Source organism: Manacus vitellinus, unplaced genomic scaffold (assembly GCF_001715985.3).
Source record: "Manacus vitellinus isolate BGI_N305 unplaced genomic scaffold, ASM171598v3 scaffold_21_pilon, whole genome shotgun sequence".
Classification (NCBI taxonomy): Eukaryota; Metazoa; Chordata; class Aves; order Passeriformes; family Pipridae; genus Manacus; species Manacus vitellinus.
In genome coordinates, this window is record NW_021939546.1 from 9,471,847 (window position 1) to 9,492,075 (window position 20,229).

Sequence of the window (20,229 nt, forward strand, 5' to 3'; positions counted from 1 at the left end):
GGGTGGGCTGTGCGAGGCCGAGGGACCTTCCCAAGGGTTCCCCCGCGAGTGGGTTCCCGGGCAGGGAATCCCTGTGCTGATCCCTGGCGTGACCCCGGTGGGCACAGGCCAGTGTAGGGACAGAGCACTGAGCCCCAGTGTGGAGCAAAACCAGCGGCTGTCACTCGTCTTGCTTTTACGTTTCTAGAGGCTTTTTACGTGATTAGCAGATACTACTATAAACCATGTATTTAGCTCCTTTTCTTTCTGAAAAAACGTATTCACACTTGCATATAAATATAGGTAAGTACAGATAAATGCACATTTCAGGAAAGCGAATGCCCCTATGTCACTGTTGGTGTGCCAACCCTGACCCACACAGAGGGGAATGGCACTGCCTTACAGGATGATCCTATAAATGTTCTTTCCAGCTTTATCGTCTGTGATGGTTCTTCAAAATCCCTCTTTGGCTTCCAGATCCATGCCATGGGAAATATTTCAAAATCCGTTTTTTAAACTGAAGTATTTTTTAAAGTGAAGCAAATTTGGTACAGACCAGCTGGAAAGTTCTGTCTGTAAAGCTGTACGGTGTGGCTGCTTCTTATCAGCAAGTTCTCTGCTGATACAGGTCGGCCCTGCTTTGCACCAGACCTCCTGTCTGGGTCAGAGTATCTACTCACAGTGACGAGTTTGGCTCCACAATCTTTGCTGGTGGATGTCAGTCTGGGAACAGACTTTTTGCTGATTATCCATATGAGTTCTTTCTTGGAGATTTCATTTTCTTGCTGTTTAGGGAGTTTTGTTTTGCTGCTTATCAACGGATTAGCTAAACAACCACAGTGCAAAATCTGTCATTGCTGCCATTTATGGTGTTCCAACACGATTTCAGGCTTTTCTAGGAAACTGAAACTGAAAATGGTGCAGGAATTGTGAGTGTTGCTCAAGATAAAGAGGCTTTGCAATGGCGCGTTGCTGTAAATAATGACTGTTTTACATTACTTGCTCATTTGCGTGTTTATCCTATGAGTCTGCTGGCTTGGTTTAACAGAATTGGGCAAGCAGTTGTTGGAGAGGATTCAGCCTCACCCAGTCCTGGTTTCAAGGTTAAGGCAATGTCAGAAGTGTTTGCTGTGAGAACCTGGTGGTGAAAATCCAGCGCTATTTTCAGTTGTATTTTCAGTTGGTATTTTCAGTTGTGCAGTGGCAACATTGGGAATGAGATTATGGGCAACTAGAAAGACTTCTTTATTTCAGATGACATTTCATATTTTGTTCTCTCTGTGAGGCTTTGGCCTCTGTCATTGGTGTAGCTCAGTGTAGACCACAGGCATGTGCCACACTGTGGCTTGGAGTCCTGATCTGAGGAGGTCCTGTGGGAGCATATGGTGCCTCCCTGCTGGCTGACATGCCGAGATTTCCTTTCTTTGGAAACCAGAGTGCAAACATAGGTCCCTGGTCTCATCCTAATACACAGTCAGGACATAGATGGGATATGCTCTGGGTCCCATGGTATAGACGTTGCATTTATTTACCTTGAGGCAGATCTCCAAAAGGAATAACTGCTAAACCCAGTTAAAACTTTCCCATTGGTAGGTACAGGGTGTTCACTCGAAATCTGGGCACATTTAAAAAATGCAGACTTGTTAAATGCCAGAAGAGATCTTCTTTTCATGGCAGACTCACAGAGACCAAGGAGGAAGCAGCAGTTCACGTTTGTCTTTGCAATACAACAGACTGCACCTGTGAGAGCTCTGAATGAGAAAGAGCTACTACCAGTCATGCCTGGATTCTTGGAAGCAGGGATGGTTGAAGCCACTGGTTTTCTAGGCCATTCACTCCTGTTATGTCGGGTAGGTTGTTAATAATGGCTTTGCATCACCAGCTCAAAAGTTGTAAGCGATCCAGAAAATGGAAAATGGAAACATTCTTGCGTTCACAAATGTTGTTTTTAAATATCCCTGCGTATGCTATGGTGTGGCTGTGAGTCTGCTCCTTTTGATGCCCTCTTTTGCAGGCTGGGGACAAGAAAGCAACTGAAGAGCTTGTCAAGGTAGAGGTCAGTTTTCCTTATTGATCAATAAGCTGTTGATGGGAGTCTTTTGTCCAGAGAACACATGAGATGTTTTCACCATTCCTAAGTTGAAGGAGATTGAACAGACCTGGCAGACTTCACTGTACCTGCTCTTTGTAGATAATATTGGTAAGCACAGAGGCTGTTTAGAAGGATCTGCTTTTGTGGAAACAGATACAGATCCTTGCATGTGCAGAACAGTAGAGGTGACTGTGGACCAAACAGAGTATAGGCCAAGCCAAAACAGATCCCGGTTTATGAGCTGTCCATGCTGCAGGAGGTCCTTGTTCCATACAGATTTGGAAGCTCACAAGTAGTCTGTATGGTGGTTTTTTTTTTTTATCAGAGGATGTGATTTATGAGCACAGTTTCTTTGTTCTAGCAGAACCATGGGACAGTTTAACTGATTGCTTCAGTTCTCTCTGGTTTTTACTTCCTCTCCTTAGTTTGGGGAACAAGTAGTTATCAGATTGGGTTTTCTAGAGCCATAATATGATCCTATAAAGAAGGAAAGATTCATGTAGTGGTGAAGGGCTGCATAAACACTACACATAGAAAAGATGAAGGCAAATACAAAAATTTGTGTCAAACTAATATCAACCTGTCAACCTAAGTCAATGAAACTTTTTCTCACCTGTAAACATTTAAACAGTTGGCTGTAATCTGTTGTCAGAATAGAAATGGGGATAGTCTGAAATTTGCCAGTGTACAGAGTTCATGTTTTGGTACATCTCAGTATGACCATGACATGCATAGGTCAGTTGTAACCACTTTTTGGCAGCCAGCGTCTTCTAAGTGAAATCTATTTTTCAAAACAAAATGGAAATTCAAGAAAAAATGTTTTTAAGGTATGCAGGCAAAGTTTGTTTTATTTTGTAGGTTTTTGATATGAGGAGAGACAAGTTACGTAACGCTGTATTCCTAAGGCTTGTATGAGCTAGCCAGAGATGAGGAACTATCTTACTAAGAAATCCCTTTCGAGTTAAAAATCTAAAATCCACTGAGAACGTAAAACCCCAATAGTTTCTCTGCAAGACTGACATCATAAATTGCCTAATTTATAGATAAAAGACCGTTTAATGTCATCATTTTACATGATCCATGGTCATGTTATTGTTGGACAACATTTTGGATATATTTAACGTGTTATGCTCAGTAAAAGTTTTTTAAAGACTTTTTGTGTCCTCAGCATGGAAAAGTTTTTTCACTTCTTTTCCATCAAGCTTATTTTCCTGGCACTTATAGTCTCTTATTATGTCTTATCTTTCTTCTTGATAAGATTGTATTCCCAATTCATATACAGAAGCCCAGTTAACTTCTGAGTGATCTCTCCATGCCATGGCACCCAGAGGTTCAGAGATAGCTCTGTTTGCTCAGGTAATGTTAGTGGGACACAGTATTATTTTAAAACCTTTTTCTGGAAAAAAAAAGACCTTGTATACCTCTGAAGAATGGAATTAAATTACATTCTTCTATTATATATGTGAATCGGATTATGGGAATGATGGAATTAATTTATCTTATTATAAAGAACATAGCATCTTCTAAAATACACATGATTGTTTTTAGTTTTGTTCATTTTAGCTGAACCATAGAACCATTTCTCAGTATATATTACAACTGTATATTGTTTTCTGCGGGAGAATGAATGCAGCTCTAGAAAGCAATTATGGAACTAATATATTTCCCTGAAATGCATGTTGTGATGCAGGATTTTGCTCATGTTTCTGAAAATTACTTAAACTTCTGCTTAAATTATCCTGGTATCACAAGTACCACTTAAATTAATTTATCCTGAAGATGCTATCTTGGTGAGGATAAGTTTTCCATTATTGGCAAAAATAACTTGCCTTCCATAATAACTCTTTTGCCCAGATCCAGCATGGTTTTTTTTCAGCAAGGAGTATAATGCCTAGCTATTCTGTGCACTGGGGCACCTACACTGTACGTCACAAAGAAGAAAAAGGACATGTATTTTGGCACTAAAAAAACCCAAACAACAAAGCAAACAGTTATCATAAAAAAGTAACCTCTTCAAACAAATCCTGTGTCACCCAGCTTCCTGGTGAATTTTGTGTAGGAGTTCATTTTCCTTTTTCTCTGTGTACCGTGTGTTTCCACAGTCTCAACTTCAAGAATGATCAGAGACTTATAAAACATGATCTGAGAGGAAAGGCTGAAAGAATTGGGGTTGTTTAGTTTAAAGAAAATGAAAGTGTTGGGAAAAACAGTAATGATCTTCCAAAATGTAAAATGTTTCTCTACAGAGAGAAGGAAAAAGTATTTCTTTATGTTCAGTGAGTCTAGGGCAAGAGGTGATGGAATTGGAGTAGGAAATTTAAGGTAGACATTAGGAAATTAATTCAAACTGCAAAAGTAGTTTGGCACTGAAAATGATTATCTGGGAATCTCATTTACTGAAGGCTTTGAAAGGCCGATTAGGTCACATGTTTCAGGAATGGTTTTAGTTGCAGTAGATTATGTGGAGATAACCCCAAAAGGTTCCTGGCTGGTTTACAGTGTTTTGTTTCTCTCAGGTGATTTACAACAGATGCTTTATTGCTGTGTTGTTTTGATTCTCGCTCTTTCTTATGCCCTTAGAAAATGCCAGTAAGAAAAAATTAGGTAAAAAATTGGGAAAATGGAATGGATGGTGACATTTCCAATAGCAGAATACTAAGAAATCACAAGCTCTGCAGGATAACTGTTGTGTTTGAGCCGGTGTGTGACTTGCTGACATGTCCTCCTGACGGGCTTTGGGACTCGAATAATGGGCTGGCATTCAACAAGTAGTGGATAGTCAATACACAGAAATCTGTGGTTTAACTAATCTTTTAAACTTTAATTTATTTTTAAATTTTATTTGAAGTGTTGGTCTGTCTTCACTTTTTGCTGTGTGTAAGTACTTCCTGAACCTGCAAGGAGCAAGCTCTAGCCAGAGTTCACCAGTGGCCAGTTTGTTAGTCATCAGGTACTGTCACTGCAGCTTCAGGGATATTCTGCCCAAGGTATGGGAAAAGATAGATATTTGAAGTAGCAGGTCTAAAAGCCAGAATTACCTCAACTGCTGAGAGGTATGAAGTTGAACATGATACTGTTTCATCCGAATTTGACATTTATCTTTGAGAATGTTTATTCCTCACAAGGCCTTCAGGTTGCTGCAACAGTAAGGTAGTACCCAAAATTCTTGAACCTCTTTGAAGCAGAATTGGAGAATTTATCCCTTGTCCAAGTTGAATATATATTCTGCTGCACAACTTAAAACACCTCTTGTTCACCTTCTCCTAAGTCTTCCTGTTTCTCTGATTTTCACCATTTTTCCTGTAGCCTAAAATCTGTTTTCTATCTGTCAGTAGCTGCTATAGATCTTCTGCAATAACAGAGTGATCAAATGATGCATGGAAGGATTCAGGAGAACCTATGGAGTGTGACCCTCTGGCAGACAACTCTGTCCAGCCCAAGATCATCTACATCTTCATCATTCCTTGACAGAAAACCATTGAAACTGTTTGGATACTGAATGATGGCTTCAGGTACTGTGTTCTAATCCCTTCCAGTTTCACATTTTCTCCTCATATGTAAGCTTGCTACAAGTCAAACTCTTCATTATGTGTCCTGTTGGTATTGTTACAGAAATTTGTTTCAGTCTTTCCTTATGGATCATGATTTGTAAATCTCCCATATGTTTCAAGAGTCCTGCAGTCTCTTTCTTTGATCCACTTTTCCAGTAAGTGTGGCATACCAAGCTGGACAGAGTATTCCAGTTAAAACCTCAGCATTGAGTAAAGAGAGTATTATTTAGTGTGTGCAAAAAGGCCGTTTATCAAACTTAGTGTCCTTCCTTTTTCATAATACATCATTGACTGCAGTTTGGCAAGCCTGTCACTCCCTATCCTTCTCTGTGTAATTCCTGCCTACTCAGATTTTCTTATTTTATGCTTCTCCAGATGATTATTCTGAAGGGTGCTGTTTTGTACTTCCTGTTGAAAGTCTGGTCTGTGACAGCTTAGGCAGCTGAATTGCAGCAGACAAGTTACTGGAGACTGAACAGAAGGAGTGTGAGAAGGAACCATTGAAGATTTTGTACTAAAAGTATTAGGTGATTGTGAATGACTGCCTCTGGGAAATCAGCTTTACCTTCTGGCCAGAAATGTTTCTTCTTCTTAACATTCAGTTTTATTTTTTCATTAGTCTGTGTGGGTACAGCCTCCTCTGGGAGGGACAGGCTGGAAATTTGTACCAGTGTTTGCTTTTGCATGCCCAAACACTTCTGTGGTTTGATGGAATACTGTCTTTCCTGCAAAAAATTCTAGAAAACAACTACATCATGCAGAAAACAGGAATGATCCTAAATTAAGTCTGCCTGATGTCTCTAATACTATGACAAGGAATACAAGAAGGTAATTGTACAATCTCTTAGTCTGTCCTGGTTTTGGTTGGGAGATTCCTATAAGACATAAAAATCTTGATTGTTTACTTACATGACAAAAGAGGAAAGAGGCCTTTTTTTAAACATACTGTTTAAACAAACACTTCCCACACAGTGAAACAAGACAGCTGAAGGTAATGTAAGTCTATTGCTATTTTTTTAATGTTTCAAAATGTTTGTGTCTAAGAATATTTTTCTTTTAATTTATTTTGAAGGGCATGCCTACAGTTAGTTAACAGCAAACTGTTCCCTCTTTCAGCTTGTAGGAAGTTTATAGAAATTACACACTCTGTGGAGCTACTTTCTCTAACTTTCATTTGGAAGTGTTATCATCTTAACAGAGGACTTGCACACTGTTTTAGAAATTCAACTGTTAGGCTATATATTGACTTAGAAAACATCTCAAAGCCACATGCACTTCATTTGGTGTTTTGGTCTGTGTACAGTTCCACAAAACCTCGTGTAGGTGTAGGTGACCACACAGAATCTGTGCCAGCCACGGGCTGATTGCAATGTGCATATTGCCTCTGACTTACAAGCTGTACACCAGTACAGTGCAAGGGTTAGGGACAAGATAAAATCACTTGCTGCTGTTTTGATTTCCTGAGGGATTATCGTTTTTACACAAGAAATGAGGAGTGCAGTTCCTTTTGTGAGGACCATTCCTGTGCCGAAATTTGAAAATATGTTCTTGTCAACTGTGATGCCATTCATAGCTTTTACATCCGAATCTTAAATTTGGATACAAAGATCTCTGTTGTAGAAGCCCCATCTTGTGGACAACCAATCAATGACTACTTCAGCACAACAGATTTGAAATACTTAGGAAATCTGAAGATGTTTTGGTGGTCTTTGCAATAAACTGGAGAGTCTTCATATTTCTGGACAATATGGAAACTTCACTCACAAGTAGAAATCAGCATATGCTTTTTGAAGGCTATTTCCAGAGGAACAAAACATGAATTACAGAGAGGTGAAAAATAGGGATGGAAACAAGGATATTGTCCCCAGAACTCAGTATGATTCAGCTAAAACACTAACAAGCCTGAATCCTGCCTTGAACTCACAGAATTGTGTCCTATAGTATTTGTGTAGCATAAATGAGTCTTTGGGTAGCAAAATCATATAAAGGCAGAAAGGCATTCTTTGAAAAAAATTGTGGAGAGAGAAGAAAATAGCAAAGCATGAATGAAAGCTGAATCTGGAAACCTTGGAAATATCCTTGAGGAGATAGTTTGTTCCAGCACAAAGTAATGGAAAAGGTCAAGCAGCTCCAGACTCAATGAGCCAACGTACTTGGTAGGCAGAGTGTTAGGGAAGTAAAAAGAGTGTGAAAACAAGCCTGTGTTAAAAGCTGTTTTCAAGTTTCAGTATGACATTAAACATCTTTTTGTCACTCTGAAGATACAGTTTTCTGTTTCTTCTATATGAAGAAAACAGGAACCTATATGGTAGTTTTCCATTTAGTAATTAGGACTGTAATGAAGTAGCCAGAAATTGTAGCGACATCTAGGGAAGGGTTGGGAGAAGTGCCTCCCTGCTGAAACACCTCCAGCTGAAAATGCAACCACTTCTTCTGTGAAGGCAATGTACCCAGGGAATGTTGGTTGGAGTGGCTTACTTGGAAGGGATGAGGAGAGTAAAAAGGATTAAGGCGTGTGAATAGGGTGCTGTACAAGCCCTTTGTTGGGAGGAGAACAGAGGTTGCTGTTCCTACAAATGGATGTCTGGCTAAGCATGGAGATCAAAAAAGAGACAAAAGTTTGTGATGTGGACATGACAAAACCAGGAAATAATAGTCTGAATTTTATTACTTAAAATTATCTGTAGAAGTGAATGCACATCTGCCACGTTAGACTTCAAGTTTAAAATAACTGTTTACTTCATATTGAATCGAAATACTTAGATTTTCATCCTTCAATAGTCTGGGAATTTTATAAAGACAACTCTTTTTTAACATATATAGATCAAAAAAGTCACTGTTACTGACTTTTAACATATATAGATCAAAAAAAGTCACTACTTAGTCACTGTTAGTCAGTGTTCTTAATAAATTAACAGATAAAATTATGAATGCATATTACCAACATATTATTAAAAATTTACAGAAACATCTGTGGATGCTGAGGAGTTCCTGACTGACTCTTTTTGTTTCTCATAGCAATCCAAAGCCTCTTTTGGAATAGAATTCTACATTTTTGGTGAAGGACATCTTTGAGGAATTGTGTGAGCTAGGGCGAAACCTTTGAGAAAAATGCGTATTCCCAGCTTTTACCTCAGTCTTCTCCTTAGGGAAGAGAATATTAGAACTTCTGCGATATGGAGGACTAAAATTTTACCTCAGAGCAAATTCTGCTGGGACCAGCATGCGCAGTCAAAATCAAAATCTCTTTTAGTGTGTAGCCATGAAAGGAGTTTTGCGGCTCCTTTCCATGGAAGTTGTTTCTTCCTTGAGAGACAGGGAACAGCAGAGGGTAGTTCACCCCTCAAGGGAAGAGCATATGAAGTGGGAACAGCTACTTAGAATTCCCTGCACTTAAATAATGAAGCACAAACAATTCAACTATAGGAGTACAGACAGATATTAGTATGGTGTGAAATCTAGAGGAGAAGCTGTAGCCTGGGAAAAGAAAATGAATATGTAAAGCTTGTAATAAAATGGTGTTGGAAAGCAAGGATTTATTCCAGTGAGGGAATAATGATTGCTCAGAATCCCTGCTCCACCAAGTGAGCTCCCTGTAGTACAGAGACAGGACAAGCTTTGGTATAAAGGACAAACAATTGCCTTATTCTGAGCAGAAAGCTCTAGAAAAAGCCAGTGTTGGTAAAAGCAGAAGTCTTTGGAGGAGTATAAGACAAGGGCAAACATTCAGTGATACTTTTTATAGTGGATTGTATTAAAAATTATAGTTGTTTGTATATGCCTATATGAAGAGGAGACTGATCACATCATGAAGAGCAATCTGTTGTACAGCTAATATGTAGGATAAAATGTTCAGTTGCAGTGTATCATAAAGAGAGGAGTTAATTGCTGAAAGTTGCAGAGTAATATGAATCTCTTGTACTAATAGATTTTATCAAGAAAATACAGCAGGACTGGAAACACCAGATTTAAGTGTACACCTGCAGTAATCCACTGTCAGAAGAATTGTGTAGGTGTATAAAATTGATTTGAAAGGGAATGAAGAGGTGTGACTTGTGAATTGCTACTTTTTAAAGATAAAAAATTAGTGCACAAGTAGGTCATATTAAAAAAAGAAAGTAACTTTTAATCCTTATCTCCTTGTTATGCACATTTTCAAGATGTTTTCTTTTGTTGCCTCTAGCCTTTCTGCTATTTTAAATATTCTCATATTAAATTTTTATTGATATAAAAATGTTAAAAGATATAGTAATAATACTGATATATCAAGTGATTTAGCATTAAAAAAGATGAATTTTCAGTGACCTTTTGAAAACAAGGCTTGATGTGTTATGTAATTACAAAATATATGCAGTTGAACCTTGAGCACTTGTGTTTGTAATGTATGAAAGTGTTCTTTTAAAGCTGTGTCTGCTTTGTGTCCCTTCCTCTTCCAGCCCAGTCCCTTCCTCTGGAGCTGTGGTGGTGCCACATTGCTGTAATCCCATTGCATTGGTCACCAGCTTAGGATCCACTTCCCCAGGGATGGATCCCTGTCCTTGAGCCTTAACAGATCAATGAGGTAAGGAGAAGGAAAGGCCTCTGCCACCATCAAAGACAGCTCCAGACTCTTCCAAGTCTTGTCCAAAAGCTTCAGTAATTTACAGTTCCTTATGGTAAGACACTTTTTCTGGTATTAATGTCATGAGCATTTTAAAATGTTATCAGACAGTAATTACTATCACAACTTTTAATTCTGTGTTTCTGTTTCAAATTTTCCTCAGTTCTATCAGAACCAAAAGTTAATGCCCGTTGGCTAATTTCCAGTGCATGCTTCCACAGAACAACTGCTGCCTTTAACTGGTGGAGAGATCAAGGCTTGAACTGACAAAAGACATCTGTATTTTGGAAAACAAATTAATGTTTATGTTTTAATTTATAAGTTCCTGGCTCTTTTATGGTTCCTGTTTTTCAAGTAATGTCTCTTTGGATCCCTAGCTGATGGAGAGTCAAAATGGAAAAGGCCCATGAGAGAATTATCACAATAGAACATCTGGTCTGCATTGGAAAAAGCTGAGAAAGATATTCAACATCTCTGAGACCAAGAGGCAGCTATGAGGCAGTTTGGAAAGTCAGTCTATGAAAAATCGTGCAGGTTGTGGCCACCTGGACCAATCTAGTGTTGTTTTGGGAAGAGCTACTCTGCTTCCTTGCATCTGAATTTTAATGTCACTTCAGCACGGATATGTGAGAACTGGGAGTGGTATGAAAGGTGTTTGCTTTTCATAATGTTAATCTGAGTCCCAGCATTGTCCTAATTATATTGTGGGGTTTTGCCAGTCTCCTAAGTTTTCTTTTGAGCATGTAGGCTGGAGTCAAAAGGCTTTCCCAGGGTTTTGGCATAGCTTTATAGGAAAATGGATGGAAATTACTTTGTATATTTTTGGAAGAATATTTTGCATCCTGCTTTAAACTGTTCCAGAAGGTGAAAGGACGTTAGCTAGACTGTGTATTGGCTCGTGTACTGGTATGTCACTAATGGCAAGGAGTTTTGCTTCACCTAATTGTTCCTGTTTTCTGCAGCCACAGACTATGAGAAATGCAAAGAAATAATGAGCCAACCAGGGCAATAAAGGCACTACTGGATTCAGAGGGAACAAACTCCTTCCACCACATGAAACTTTCGTCTTTTAAGTCATCATAGCTCATGCAGAACAGAAACAATTTGACATGTATAACAAGAAACACTGCAATTGTTTGCCAAACAAAGACTTATACTGCAGATGGAAGAACTGATGAAAATTGTTTATAGATGGGGAAATAAATGTAGATTTTTCAAGAACAAGGTTGCTCTCTTCCTTGCCAAGACAAACAACAAATCTAATAGAAGTCTCATTTCTTTAGGCTGCCTGAGGACCCACTGGAAAATCTATGGACTTTTCTCCACAGAAAATTTGTGTATCGTCAATACGTAAGTGGATTGTCCACAGTTACACTGTGGCAGCTGCAGAGGAAGTGGAAGGTTCTCAGGAATACATTAGGGAGAACTGGATTTTTGGCTTCTGATATAGTGTGGAGCGCCTTTGGAAACTGTGGAAGTTTATGAGCTGGATGTTACTGCTACAAAAGGTTATCTATGAGTTAAACATAATAGTAATTAATCTGCTATCTTTAGGTCCTAACACTAACAACATGATGAAATTGAGAATTCCTATTCTGTAGAATTGCAGTTTTCCAGGATGCCTTCATTCCTACAAAGATGCCCTGATCTGCACTTAGTTTTCAGTGTTACCTTTAGCAGTCTCTGCACAGATGTTTTTACAAGGCACTGTGTAGTCATCCCAAACAACTGGTTTTAATGGGCCAGTTATTTAGGAAAAGCATGTAATGAGAACATAAATACAATCCCTGATACTAACATAAAAGCATGTATTAGCAGAGTAATATAGTTTGTATTGCCCTGATAGATAGCAGACCCTGGAAATATAAAACTTGTCATGTCCTTAAAATTCTGTTATATCTGTAAACATATATGTCTTGGAAAAGAGGGCCCACAGCATCCGGGACTGCTTTAGGAAAAGTACTGCCAGGAGATCAAAGGAGGTGATTCTCCTTTACTCAGCACTGGTGAGACTTCAGTGGAAGTGCTGTGCCCAGCTCTGGGCTCCCCACAAGAGGAAGGACATGGACATACTGGAGTGAGGGCAGGAAAGGGCCGTGAAGATGATTAAGAGGAGCACCTGTCATGTGGCTGCCTTAAGGGGTTTTGAAGTTGATGTCCTTGAAGATACTCAAAACCCAACTGGGCGAGCTCCTGAGCAGCCTGCTCTGGGTGATTCTGCTTTGTGTTGGACTGGTTTGGACTGGATGATCTCCAGAGGTGCTTCCAGACTGTGAATATTTGAAGCAGTTTGGTTATGTCTTGTCAGCATTTTAACTGGAACTCAATTATTTAGGAATCCTAAAGAGAGCAAAGGCTGTGACCCTAGAAATCCATCCAGATGGCTGAGGCCCAGAAAAGGCATAATGAGAGCTGCTAAGTATTTTGAATGTCTCATCAGAGTGATATTTCGCTTAAAAATACAAATATAGACATGACTTGGGTCTTAATGACACTGAATACCCATAATGTTCTCTCACTTCAGCTGGACTGCAGATGGTAACAACCTCTCTCTATCTGAGCACGCATATTTTAGTTTAATCTTGCTCTGTAAAATCTTATCACATACTTTAGAAATTAATATTTGGAGCTTTATGGTGCAGAATTTATTTGTTGATTTGTTCCGCAATTTCTTTCCTTACTAGTACTGATATTAATAAATTAAAATGTATTTTGACATATTCAGTAATAAGCTCATACTATGTCTCAAGGAGTTGAGAATATCATAATTTGAGCAAGGTAAAATCAAAATATGTATTGCATTGCATATTCTATGGCACTTAGTTTGTAACTATTCTTACAGCACCTTCACAATAAGAACAAAGATTAAATTCAAAAAAGACTTTCATAGTTTTAAAACAACGTGATTTATGTGGAAAGGCAAAGATAATGTAAGAAGATTCACCTGTGGTTTTTCATCATGAAAATGCCAACAAACTAACTTGCAGTTTTGAGAATTCCCAGATCCTCCTCCTTTTGAAAACTCTTTGTCTTTCATGTTGCCTCTAAGAATAAAAAGGAAAGCACACTGGAAAACAAGAAAATGAGAAATGTTGCACAAGGAATTAGGAGATAAATAGATTATAAAGCATTTGATTGGATTTTGGGTTTGCACTTCAGCAAGTGAAACAGTAAGTAAATAACCTGTTTCTTTATCAATACATGGAGTCACATTGAGACTGACAGACCAAGACATAAATGTATAAATAGCACCTCTGATAATTATTAGAAGATGTCAAATTTTGCTATGGATGAGCCCATCCCAAAACCACAAAATTGAGACTTCAGACAAAAATAACACATGAAGGTCAAATACACTTAGTCATAAGTTGCTGTCTTCTGCCACCACTTTTCCCTGACTTAATGCTTTTACAGCATATCTCCTCTGATTCAGGCTCCTCTACAGTCTCTGCGTGGGACTGGGGGTTTGGTGGGGACAGTATTACTTTAAATTGACACCTCTAGCAGCAGTTCCTACTTGTACTGTTTTACTTTTATAAATGTATAACCTATTTCATCTATAAAAGCCTGACTTAGCTCCAAGTCACCCATTTCTCAGGGAAATTAAATCTAATGTCTAATAAGCATAGAAGCTTATGCAACTTTCATTCCCCAAAAAAAAGTATTAAATAACATAATAATATTACCTTGTCTTTTGATAGCTAGAGACTTGTGCACTTTGTTTTTCTGTAGACCAGATTGGTTCTGCGTTTGGGCTTGAGGAGGCCAGGTTTATCCATCCCTTTTTGCAGACTTTCTGAATGTCACCTCAAAATTCTCCTCTTGTTAAAGGACCCCCTGAAACTTTCATGTGTAAGGTTTGATCCCTTTCTCCACTTCTCCCTGTGGTAGGAGCCCCCTCTGTTCCCCCACACAAGGGCTGTGTACCCCGTGGTCTTACCCTGGGGGTTCTGGCTGCTTTTTCACTCGTTCACTCCCTCACAGGATTTTCTCCAGCCTGACCAAATTTCTGCCTGTTCCATCCCATTTTCTATTAATACCCACCACGGTTCTGTGTCAGTGGGTGCAACATTTGAAAATGCAGAAATCTGCCTCTAAACTGTGTAGATTAGCAACATAATTTCAGGGGTTTGCCTCCTGCATGTGTCAGTTCAATAAGTGGGTTTATAGGGAATAATTTTAAACTGTTGCAGCCCTCTGAAACCACTTCTGTAATACATAAAGTGACATAAGGTCACTGATGCTGGGGAAATTGGTTTCCTGGTTGATATGCTAATTCAGCAAGAAATCAGTTCTTGCAGAAACCCAAAGAAAATTATTTTAATATAGTGCCATGCTACTCTGTTGACTTTTAGGAAAGAGATAATTAAAATATTCAAGGGAGTTCCAAGTCTCTGGAGAAAATACCATTATGGAGATATAAAGCTATTTTTGCCTCACAGCTTATTAGCTTCTTTCCTAAAAGCAAATCAGTTGAATGTGATGGGCACAAAAATAACATTTACATGTGCTCAAAAAAATAAGAAATAAGATACTTTTATAAACTGAGTTCAATATAAGAATAGACTCGGTTCAGTCTCTTCTGTGTCACTCACCCTGTGTTTACAGTAACTGCTCCTGCAATTTTCTGGATGAAAACTTCCATCCAGATACATCTAAGGCCATTAATAAGTCTGCACTATGCATCTGATTGCAATGGGGAATAGAATTACATTGATGATGTCTAAGGAGAAAGAGAATCTCTGCACTCAGTGTGAATAAGGAGTAGCCAATGCCTTGTTTTTTCAGAAATAAATAATTAAATTAAATTGAAAACAACAGCCAATCTATAAGAATAATCACTAAGAGTTTGAAAGCCCTGTATTTTTTCCTAACAGTGCACTTATAGTAGGCTATTACTGAGTACAAAAAGTAAAATAACTGTAATATTTACTGTATGAATATCCCAAGGGAAAAAAACTTAGTAGCATAAGCTGTTTCATCTTTTTAGATGTACAGCAGATAGAGTGTTCATAACAGGAACACCCTGTTACCTCAACTGTGAAAGGTTCTGGGAATCTAATGACCAACAGACTGGAATTTAAATTTATTTTTGTTTGGTTTGTATTTCAGTGAGCATTTGAAAGACCCACCAGTTTATCTTTGTCAGAGATTATTTTTCTTTTGGCTTAGCTTAGACACCAATCTCACTGTTGAGTTTACATTTATGGAGCAGGACCTGAGGTTTTCTCCATGTGTTCAGCATTATGATTCTGACTTTGCAGATCTCGTTGCTTGGGATAGTTGCAAAAGTCATGTCTGCTTATACAGAAACAACAGAACTGGGGTTCAGATGCTGCTGGTTAGTCAATTGAGAAGGAACAAAATTAGTTTTGAAGGCTGCCCCTTTTCTTGGCTTGTACAGAAGAGTTGGTAAAAGCTGCAAAGACAACTGAGTACCCTGATGACAGTATTTATTATACATTTTATTTCATAAGTGGATTTTTAGAAATAATTTATTTTGTTATTTTACTCTGCTTTAGCAAATCATATGTGACTGTAGTTGTTTTTCCACAATGCCTGTTTTAGTTGTTTTCATTGCCATTTGTTCTCACTCCGTGTAGTACCGTCCACAAGGTGGTGCCACAGCTAAGAAGTTAGCAATAAATAAGACAAATATAATTTCCTAATTCTACCTGCTTTTTGCAACTAACTAAAGTATCTGCACCTTTAAAGAATTAATAATTTTTTCATAAGCATAGTATCACAGGTTTGCAAGTTTTTATTTTAAACCCCCTGTGTGTCTGCCTGCTGAGTGGGAGCAGCACCCACAGACCTGTGTCCATCCCAGATCATGTACAAAAATGAAAAGACAGCTCAGGGTTAAGCAGACAGACTGATGAAGAGCTGTGTGTGTTCAGGCAGGGTTATCCATGCTGTGCCCCATGGATGTGTCCTATATATATGTAGATCACTTCAACAATACCCCAGGAGTCAGCCCAAATCCTGACAAGCAGAATAGTTCATCTGCAACTTCAGCTTCCATGCACTTACCCTGGTGTGGCTGTGGCACATCAAACCCTAATTTTTCAAGTTTTTCTACAGCAAGGGGTAGCCAAACTCCCTGTCTTATGATAATGTACAGTTGACTTAATTCCAAAGGGGTATGAAGTGCTTACAGAGGGCCCTGCTATGAGAGCAGCTGGGTTAATGTATACAGGTAAATTCAGTAGTATTTTTCCTTCAATCATAGTTAAAAAGGCAGCCATCCCAAACTGTGTTCATCCCAAACTGTGTTCAGCACAAGTGATCAAGCTTATGAGCACCTTTCAACACAAGATTAGACTAGAAAAAGTAAAAGGCGATAACAGGGAACGTAAGATGTGAAATGTACCACCCAATACAGAAAAGGCAAAAAAACTTACAGGAAAAATTTGTTTGAATGGGTCTGAATGACTGCACTGTTTTATAGCAGGCCTGTATGTCCCTGAAGAGCTGAAGTGCAGAAGGCCTTGGTCATTTCTCCCTGAATGTGTGTGTTAGTTCTTCAGCTGCCCTTGGCCACCAGGCCGTGGTTGCTTCTTGCACACCTGCCCTGCTCCCCTCAGTGACCTCTGCAATACAGGTATGCATGTTAATACAAGATATACCCTCTGTGAGCTTCTCCAATGGATAAATTAAGTTGTTTATTCATCACATTATTTTGTACCAAAAGCAGGAAGAAAAAGGGATAATTTAAAATACCTTTCAGGCAAGCACTGCACCGATTGTTTCTTCCAGCTAGAATCTCTCTTTGGTATGGTAGACCTGTATCAGAACAAGAAGAAAAACAGTGTTTGCATAATATGTTTCTGCATATTGCTATATTATTATTTTAAAACATACTAAAATTCTGGTGGGTTGTAAGAGACTCAGTAGAAATTACATATACTCAGGAAAGATGGTTTGTCCCCCAGTTATAATGCAGAATGAGAGTTAGAGTCCAGTTCTTATTTAGTCCAGTTCTAAAAGTTGTCAAATAACACAACTGACACTTCTTTTTTTTTTTTTTTTTTAAGGATCAGATCTATAAATTTTATCTTAAAGTGCTTTACAGTATTTTAAAACTTTGTATTGCTTTTAACATCTGTTTGGAAAAGTCAGAATTAGAGAACTAACTAAAAATATAAAGTCACTGAACAGGTCAACTAGATTTAATTTCTGAGTCTATCCAGTTAGTTTGGACTAACTGAATCACAACCGAGACATTGTCAGAGTATTCCTGTAAGATTGTTCTGAATGTATGGCTGCAATGTGTCTTGCAATGAAAATGACATATTTCTGGTTTAGTTTGGACTTCATTTTTTGTTTGACTTTGTAAAATTGCTTTCAAAAATGTTTATTTTTCAGATATTTTACATAGAGAAGAAATTATACTCTATTCTGAAGGGAATGACAGAGCATCTGAGATCATACATTTAAGTCTCCACTTTATGTAAACCCCAGGTATGCATTATTTTAGTAACTTAACAACTGAATTGAGATCCAAAACACTTTCCCTTGCAATATTTATAATGATTTTTGCACCCTTTCTGGAAATCCCGTAAATATTTTTAAAATATCAAAAACTGGTTTTCCTCTTAATCTGGTTTTCTGGTTTCCCATTTAGGCAATCATGAACAAAACATGCTTCAGCTCAGTGTCTATACCTAGATCTTACTAGAAGGAGGTTAACTTCCAGTATTCTAAGTTCGGAGTCAGCCTGAGCAGGGCTCCGAAATCATCCTGCAGATGCACAGCGTTAACCGGAAACAATTCAGAGTGGCAGTGGTATCCTGCAGGATGTGTGCGACGCCTTCAGCTGTGTGTTGATTTACACAGGGCCACATTATAGATTATACATTCTGGTAATTGTGGTATTGTTATTGCTGGGCTGTATCTAAGCACAGGAAACACATATAAGCACATTTGAAGTGATAACATCCACTCCTGTTTTAAAGGGCAATATTTTATTCTCATATGTAATACAGCATTTGCAATAATGCAGACAATTTCCTAACAAGTACACAGGAGACTTTCAGGAGAAAAACCTGATTCATTGTGGGAGGTCCATAACCAGCATTTACAAAGAAATCCACATCAACTTTTATTCACTTTAATTTTATTTTTTTTCAGTATGGACATTATTCTGAGATCAAGAAGGAGACAATACATTGCCATCTGAAAGCACAAGAAAGATCAAAATAAGTTTTCAATGTGTCACCGAAACCACAGTGCTAGGTTTCTGTTAAGGGGAATGACTAATAACATTCTAGCTGTGAAGAATGCTGTGAGTGGGTAATAATTCCATCTAACTGATAGGGCAGATTTTCTGCAAGAAAATAAATTATCCCAACTAAAATCTTGCCCTATTTCTTCAGCTCACTAAGAAAGCCCACTCACCATACCCATTTAGCTGCTTGTCTAACATCAGGATATCCTCCATCCAACATTCCCAACCCAATCTTGCAATTCAGGAACAGACTGGCTCCAACCCTGGCCTGGACCATAGCTAAATCTATATCCATGCTTGTAATACTGTTGCAGATCAATAATATGATGCTATACTGTATAAATTGGTTTGTTGAAATGATAGTTATGAATGAAGTTCTAAAAAGACACTGCAACATATAATAAAGGACTGACCTACTGACAGTTCTAATGGGGATGTGATTAACATATACATAAAATAGCCCAAAGCTCAATGACTTGCTTCATGATTTCATGAAAAACTTTTTATTGTTTTCTATCTATATTATTTAACATTAAGAATACATTTGTCTTTATAAATTTATAAATGCTACTGATCTGATATTTTTGTGCTGGCAGTCTTAACACTGAACAAAAGTATAGTTTTGTCAGACCTCATATGCACAAAAATTTTAAATAATAATGTTGCTGATGCCTCATAATATTCCTTTGCATTATGGCAGTCTCATTATAATATTCTTTTGGAAGTGTAACCTGCTTAGGTAAACTTTGATTTACAAGATAATATTAAGACATGTTTAATTTTAAGTATGATCTTTACTATTTTCCTGAATAGGAATATCTGTCCTTAGTTTAAACTTCTAATATCCTGTCTAACAAGGAAACAGCTTCAATCGTACTAAAAGTACTTAATGTTAAGAAAGTTTTCACATTTGGTTGCTGGGATTAGGGCTTTAAAAACAAAGGTCAGGTGAAGATGCCTTCTTGGAATACACTAGGATATAAGCCTCTATTTTTGTTTGTGGTTCATAAATCTACATATTACATAAACCAGTAATAACTTTAATATAATTATATTTGTATTTGTGTGAGTAACTGGAGTTGAACAGCACACCTACATGGCTGCAGCATATGTGAATCTTCCTGCAGTACATTCTGGTGTTGGCTTTCATTAGACAGTAAGAAATGTTGCCTGCAAAAATATCTCACAGCTTGAAAAGGAGACTAATGTCTGTCTTTTTCACATGGGAAATGTATTTCATCATCCCTCATGTGACATCGAAATCAGGTCTGTGGAAATGAAAATACCAGGCTCTGCACACCATAGGATTTGTAATTAGCTTGAGATATCCCAGAGAAAATTCTGTAAGTTACTTTAGTCTCTTTATTTTGTCTTGTCTCAGATCTGTCTGATTTTGTTTGAGTTTATGAGTAATTTTTGGTGGAAATGTCTATGTTGCAATTGAAATGCTCTAACAAGTCCTCATCACTAAAATGCACTGAGTTCTGTTACTTCTGAGGAGCCATGTGGAGTCCTGGAGTCCTTGTGGCTGTTGGGGAACTCAGGAGCTTCCTGGTCTCACTTCAGCCATATGACAGAACCCCAAAAACACCTGGGATGTCTTTAGGTCTTAAATATTTAATTTAAATGTCTAAAAGGTAAGAGTTTCTTAAGCATCATAAGACATGAGAGTTAACAGATTAGCCTGAGCCATGCCTCTTGCATTTACTTTTTCAATAAAAGGATGCTGCCCAGCCAGGCTGCCAGATGTGCTCTCCATGTTTGGGGTAAGTAATCA

At 38.1% G+C, this 20,229-nt stretch overlaps 1 long non-coding RNA gene across 1 annotated transcript; it reads left to right on the plus strand.

Moving 5' to 3' along the window:
- Window positions 1–3,698: 3,698 nt before the first annotated feature.
- LOC115307456 lies at window positions 3,699–12,930 on the plus strand. Its single transcript, XR_003915784.1, has 3 exons — window positions 3,699–5,583; window positions 10,059–10,277; window positions 10,386–12,930. It is a non-coding gene; the product is annotated as an uncharacterized LOC115307456 (long non-coding RNA).
- Window positions 12,931–20,229: the final 7,299 nt, after the last annotated feature.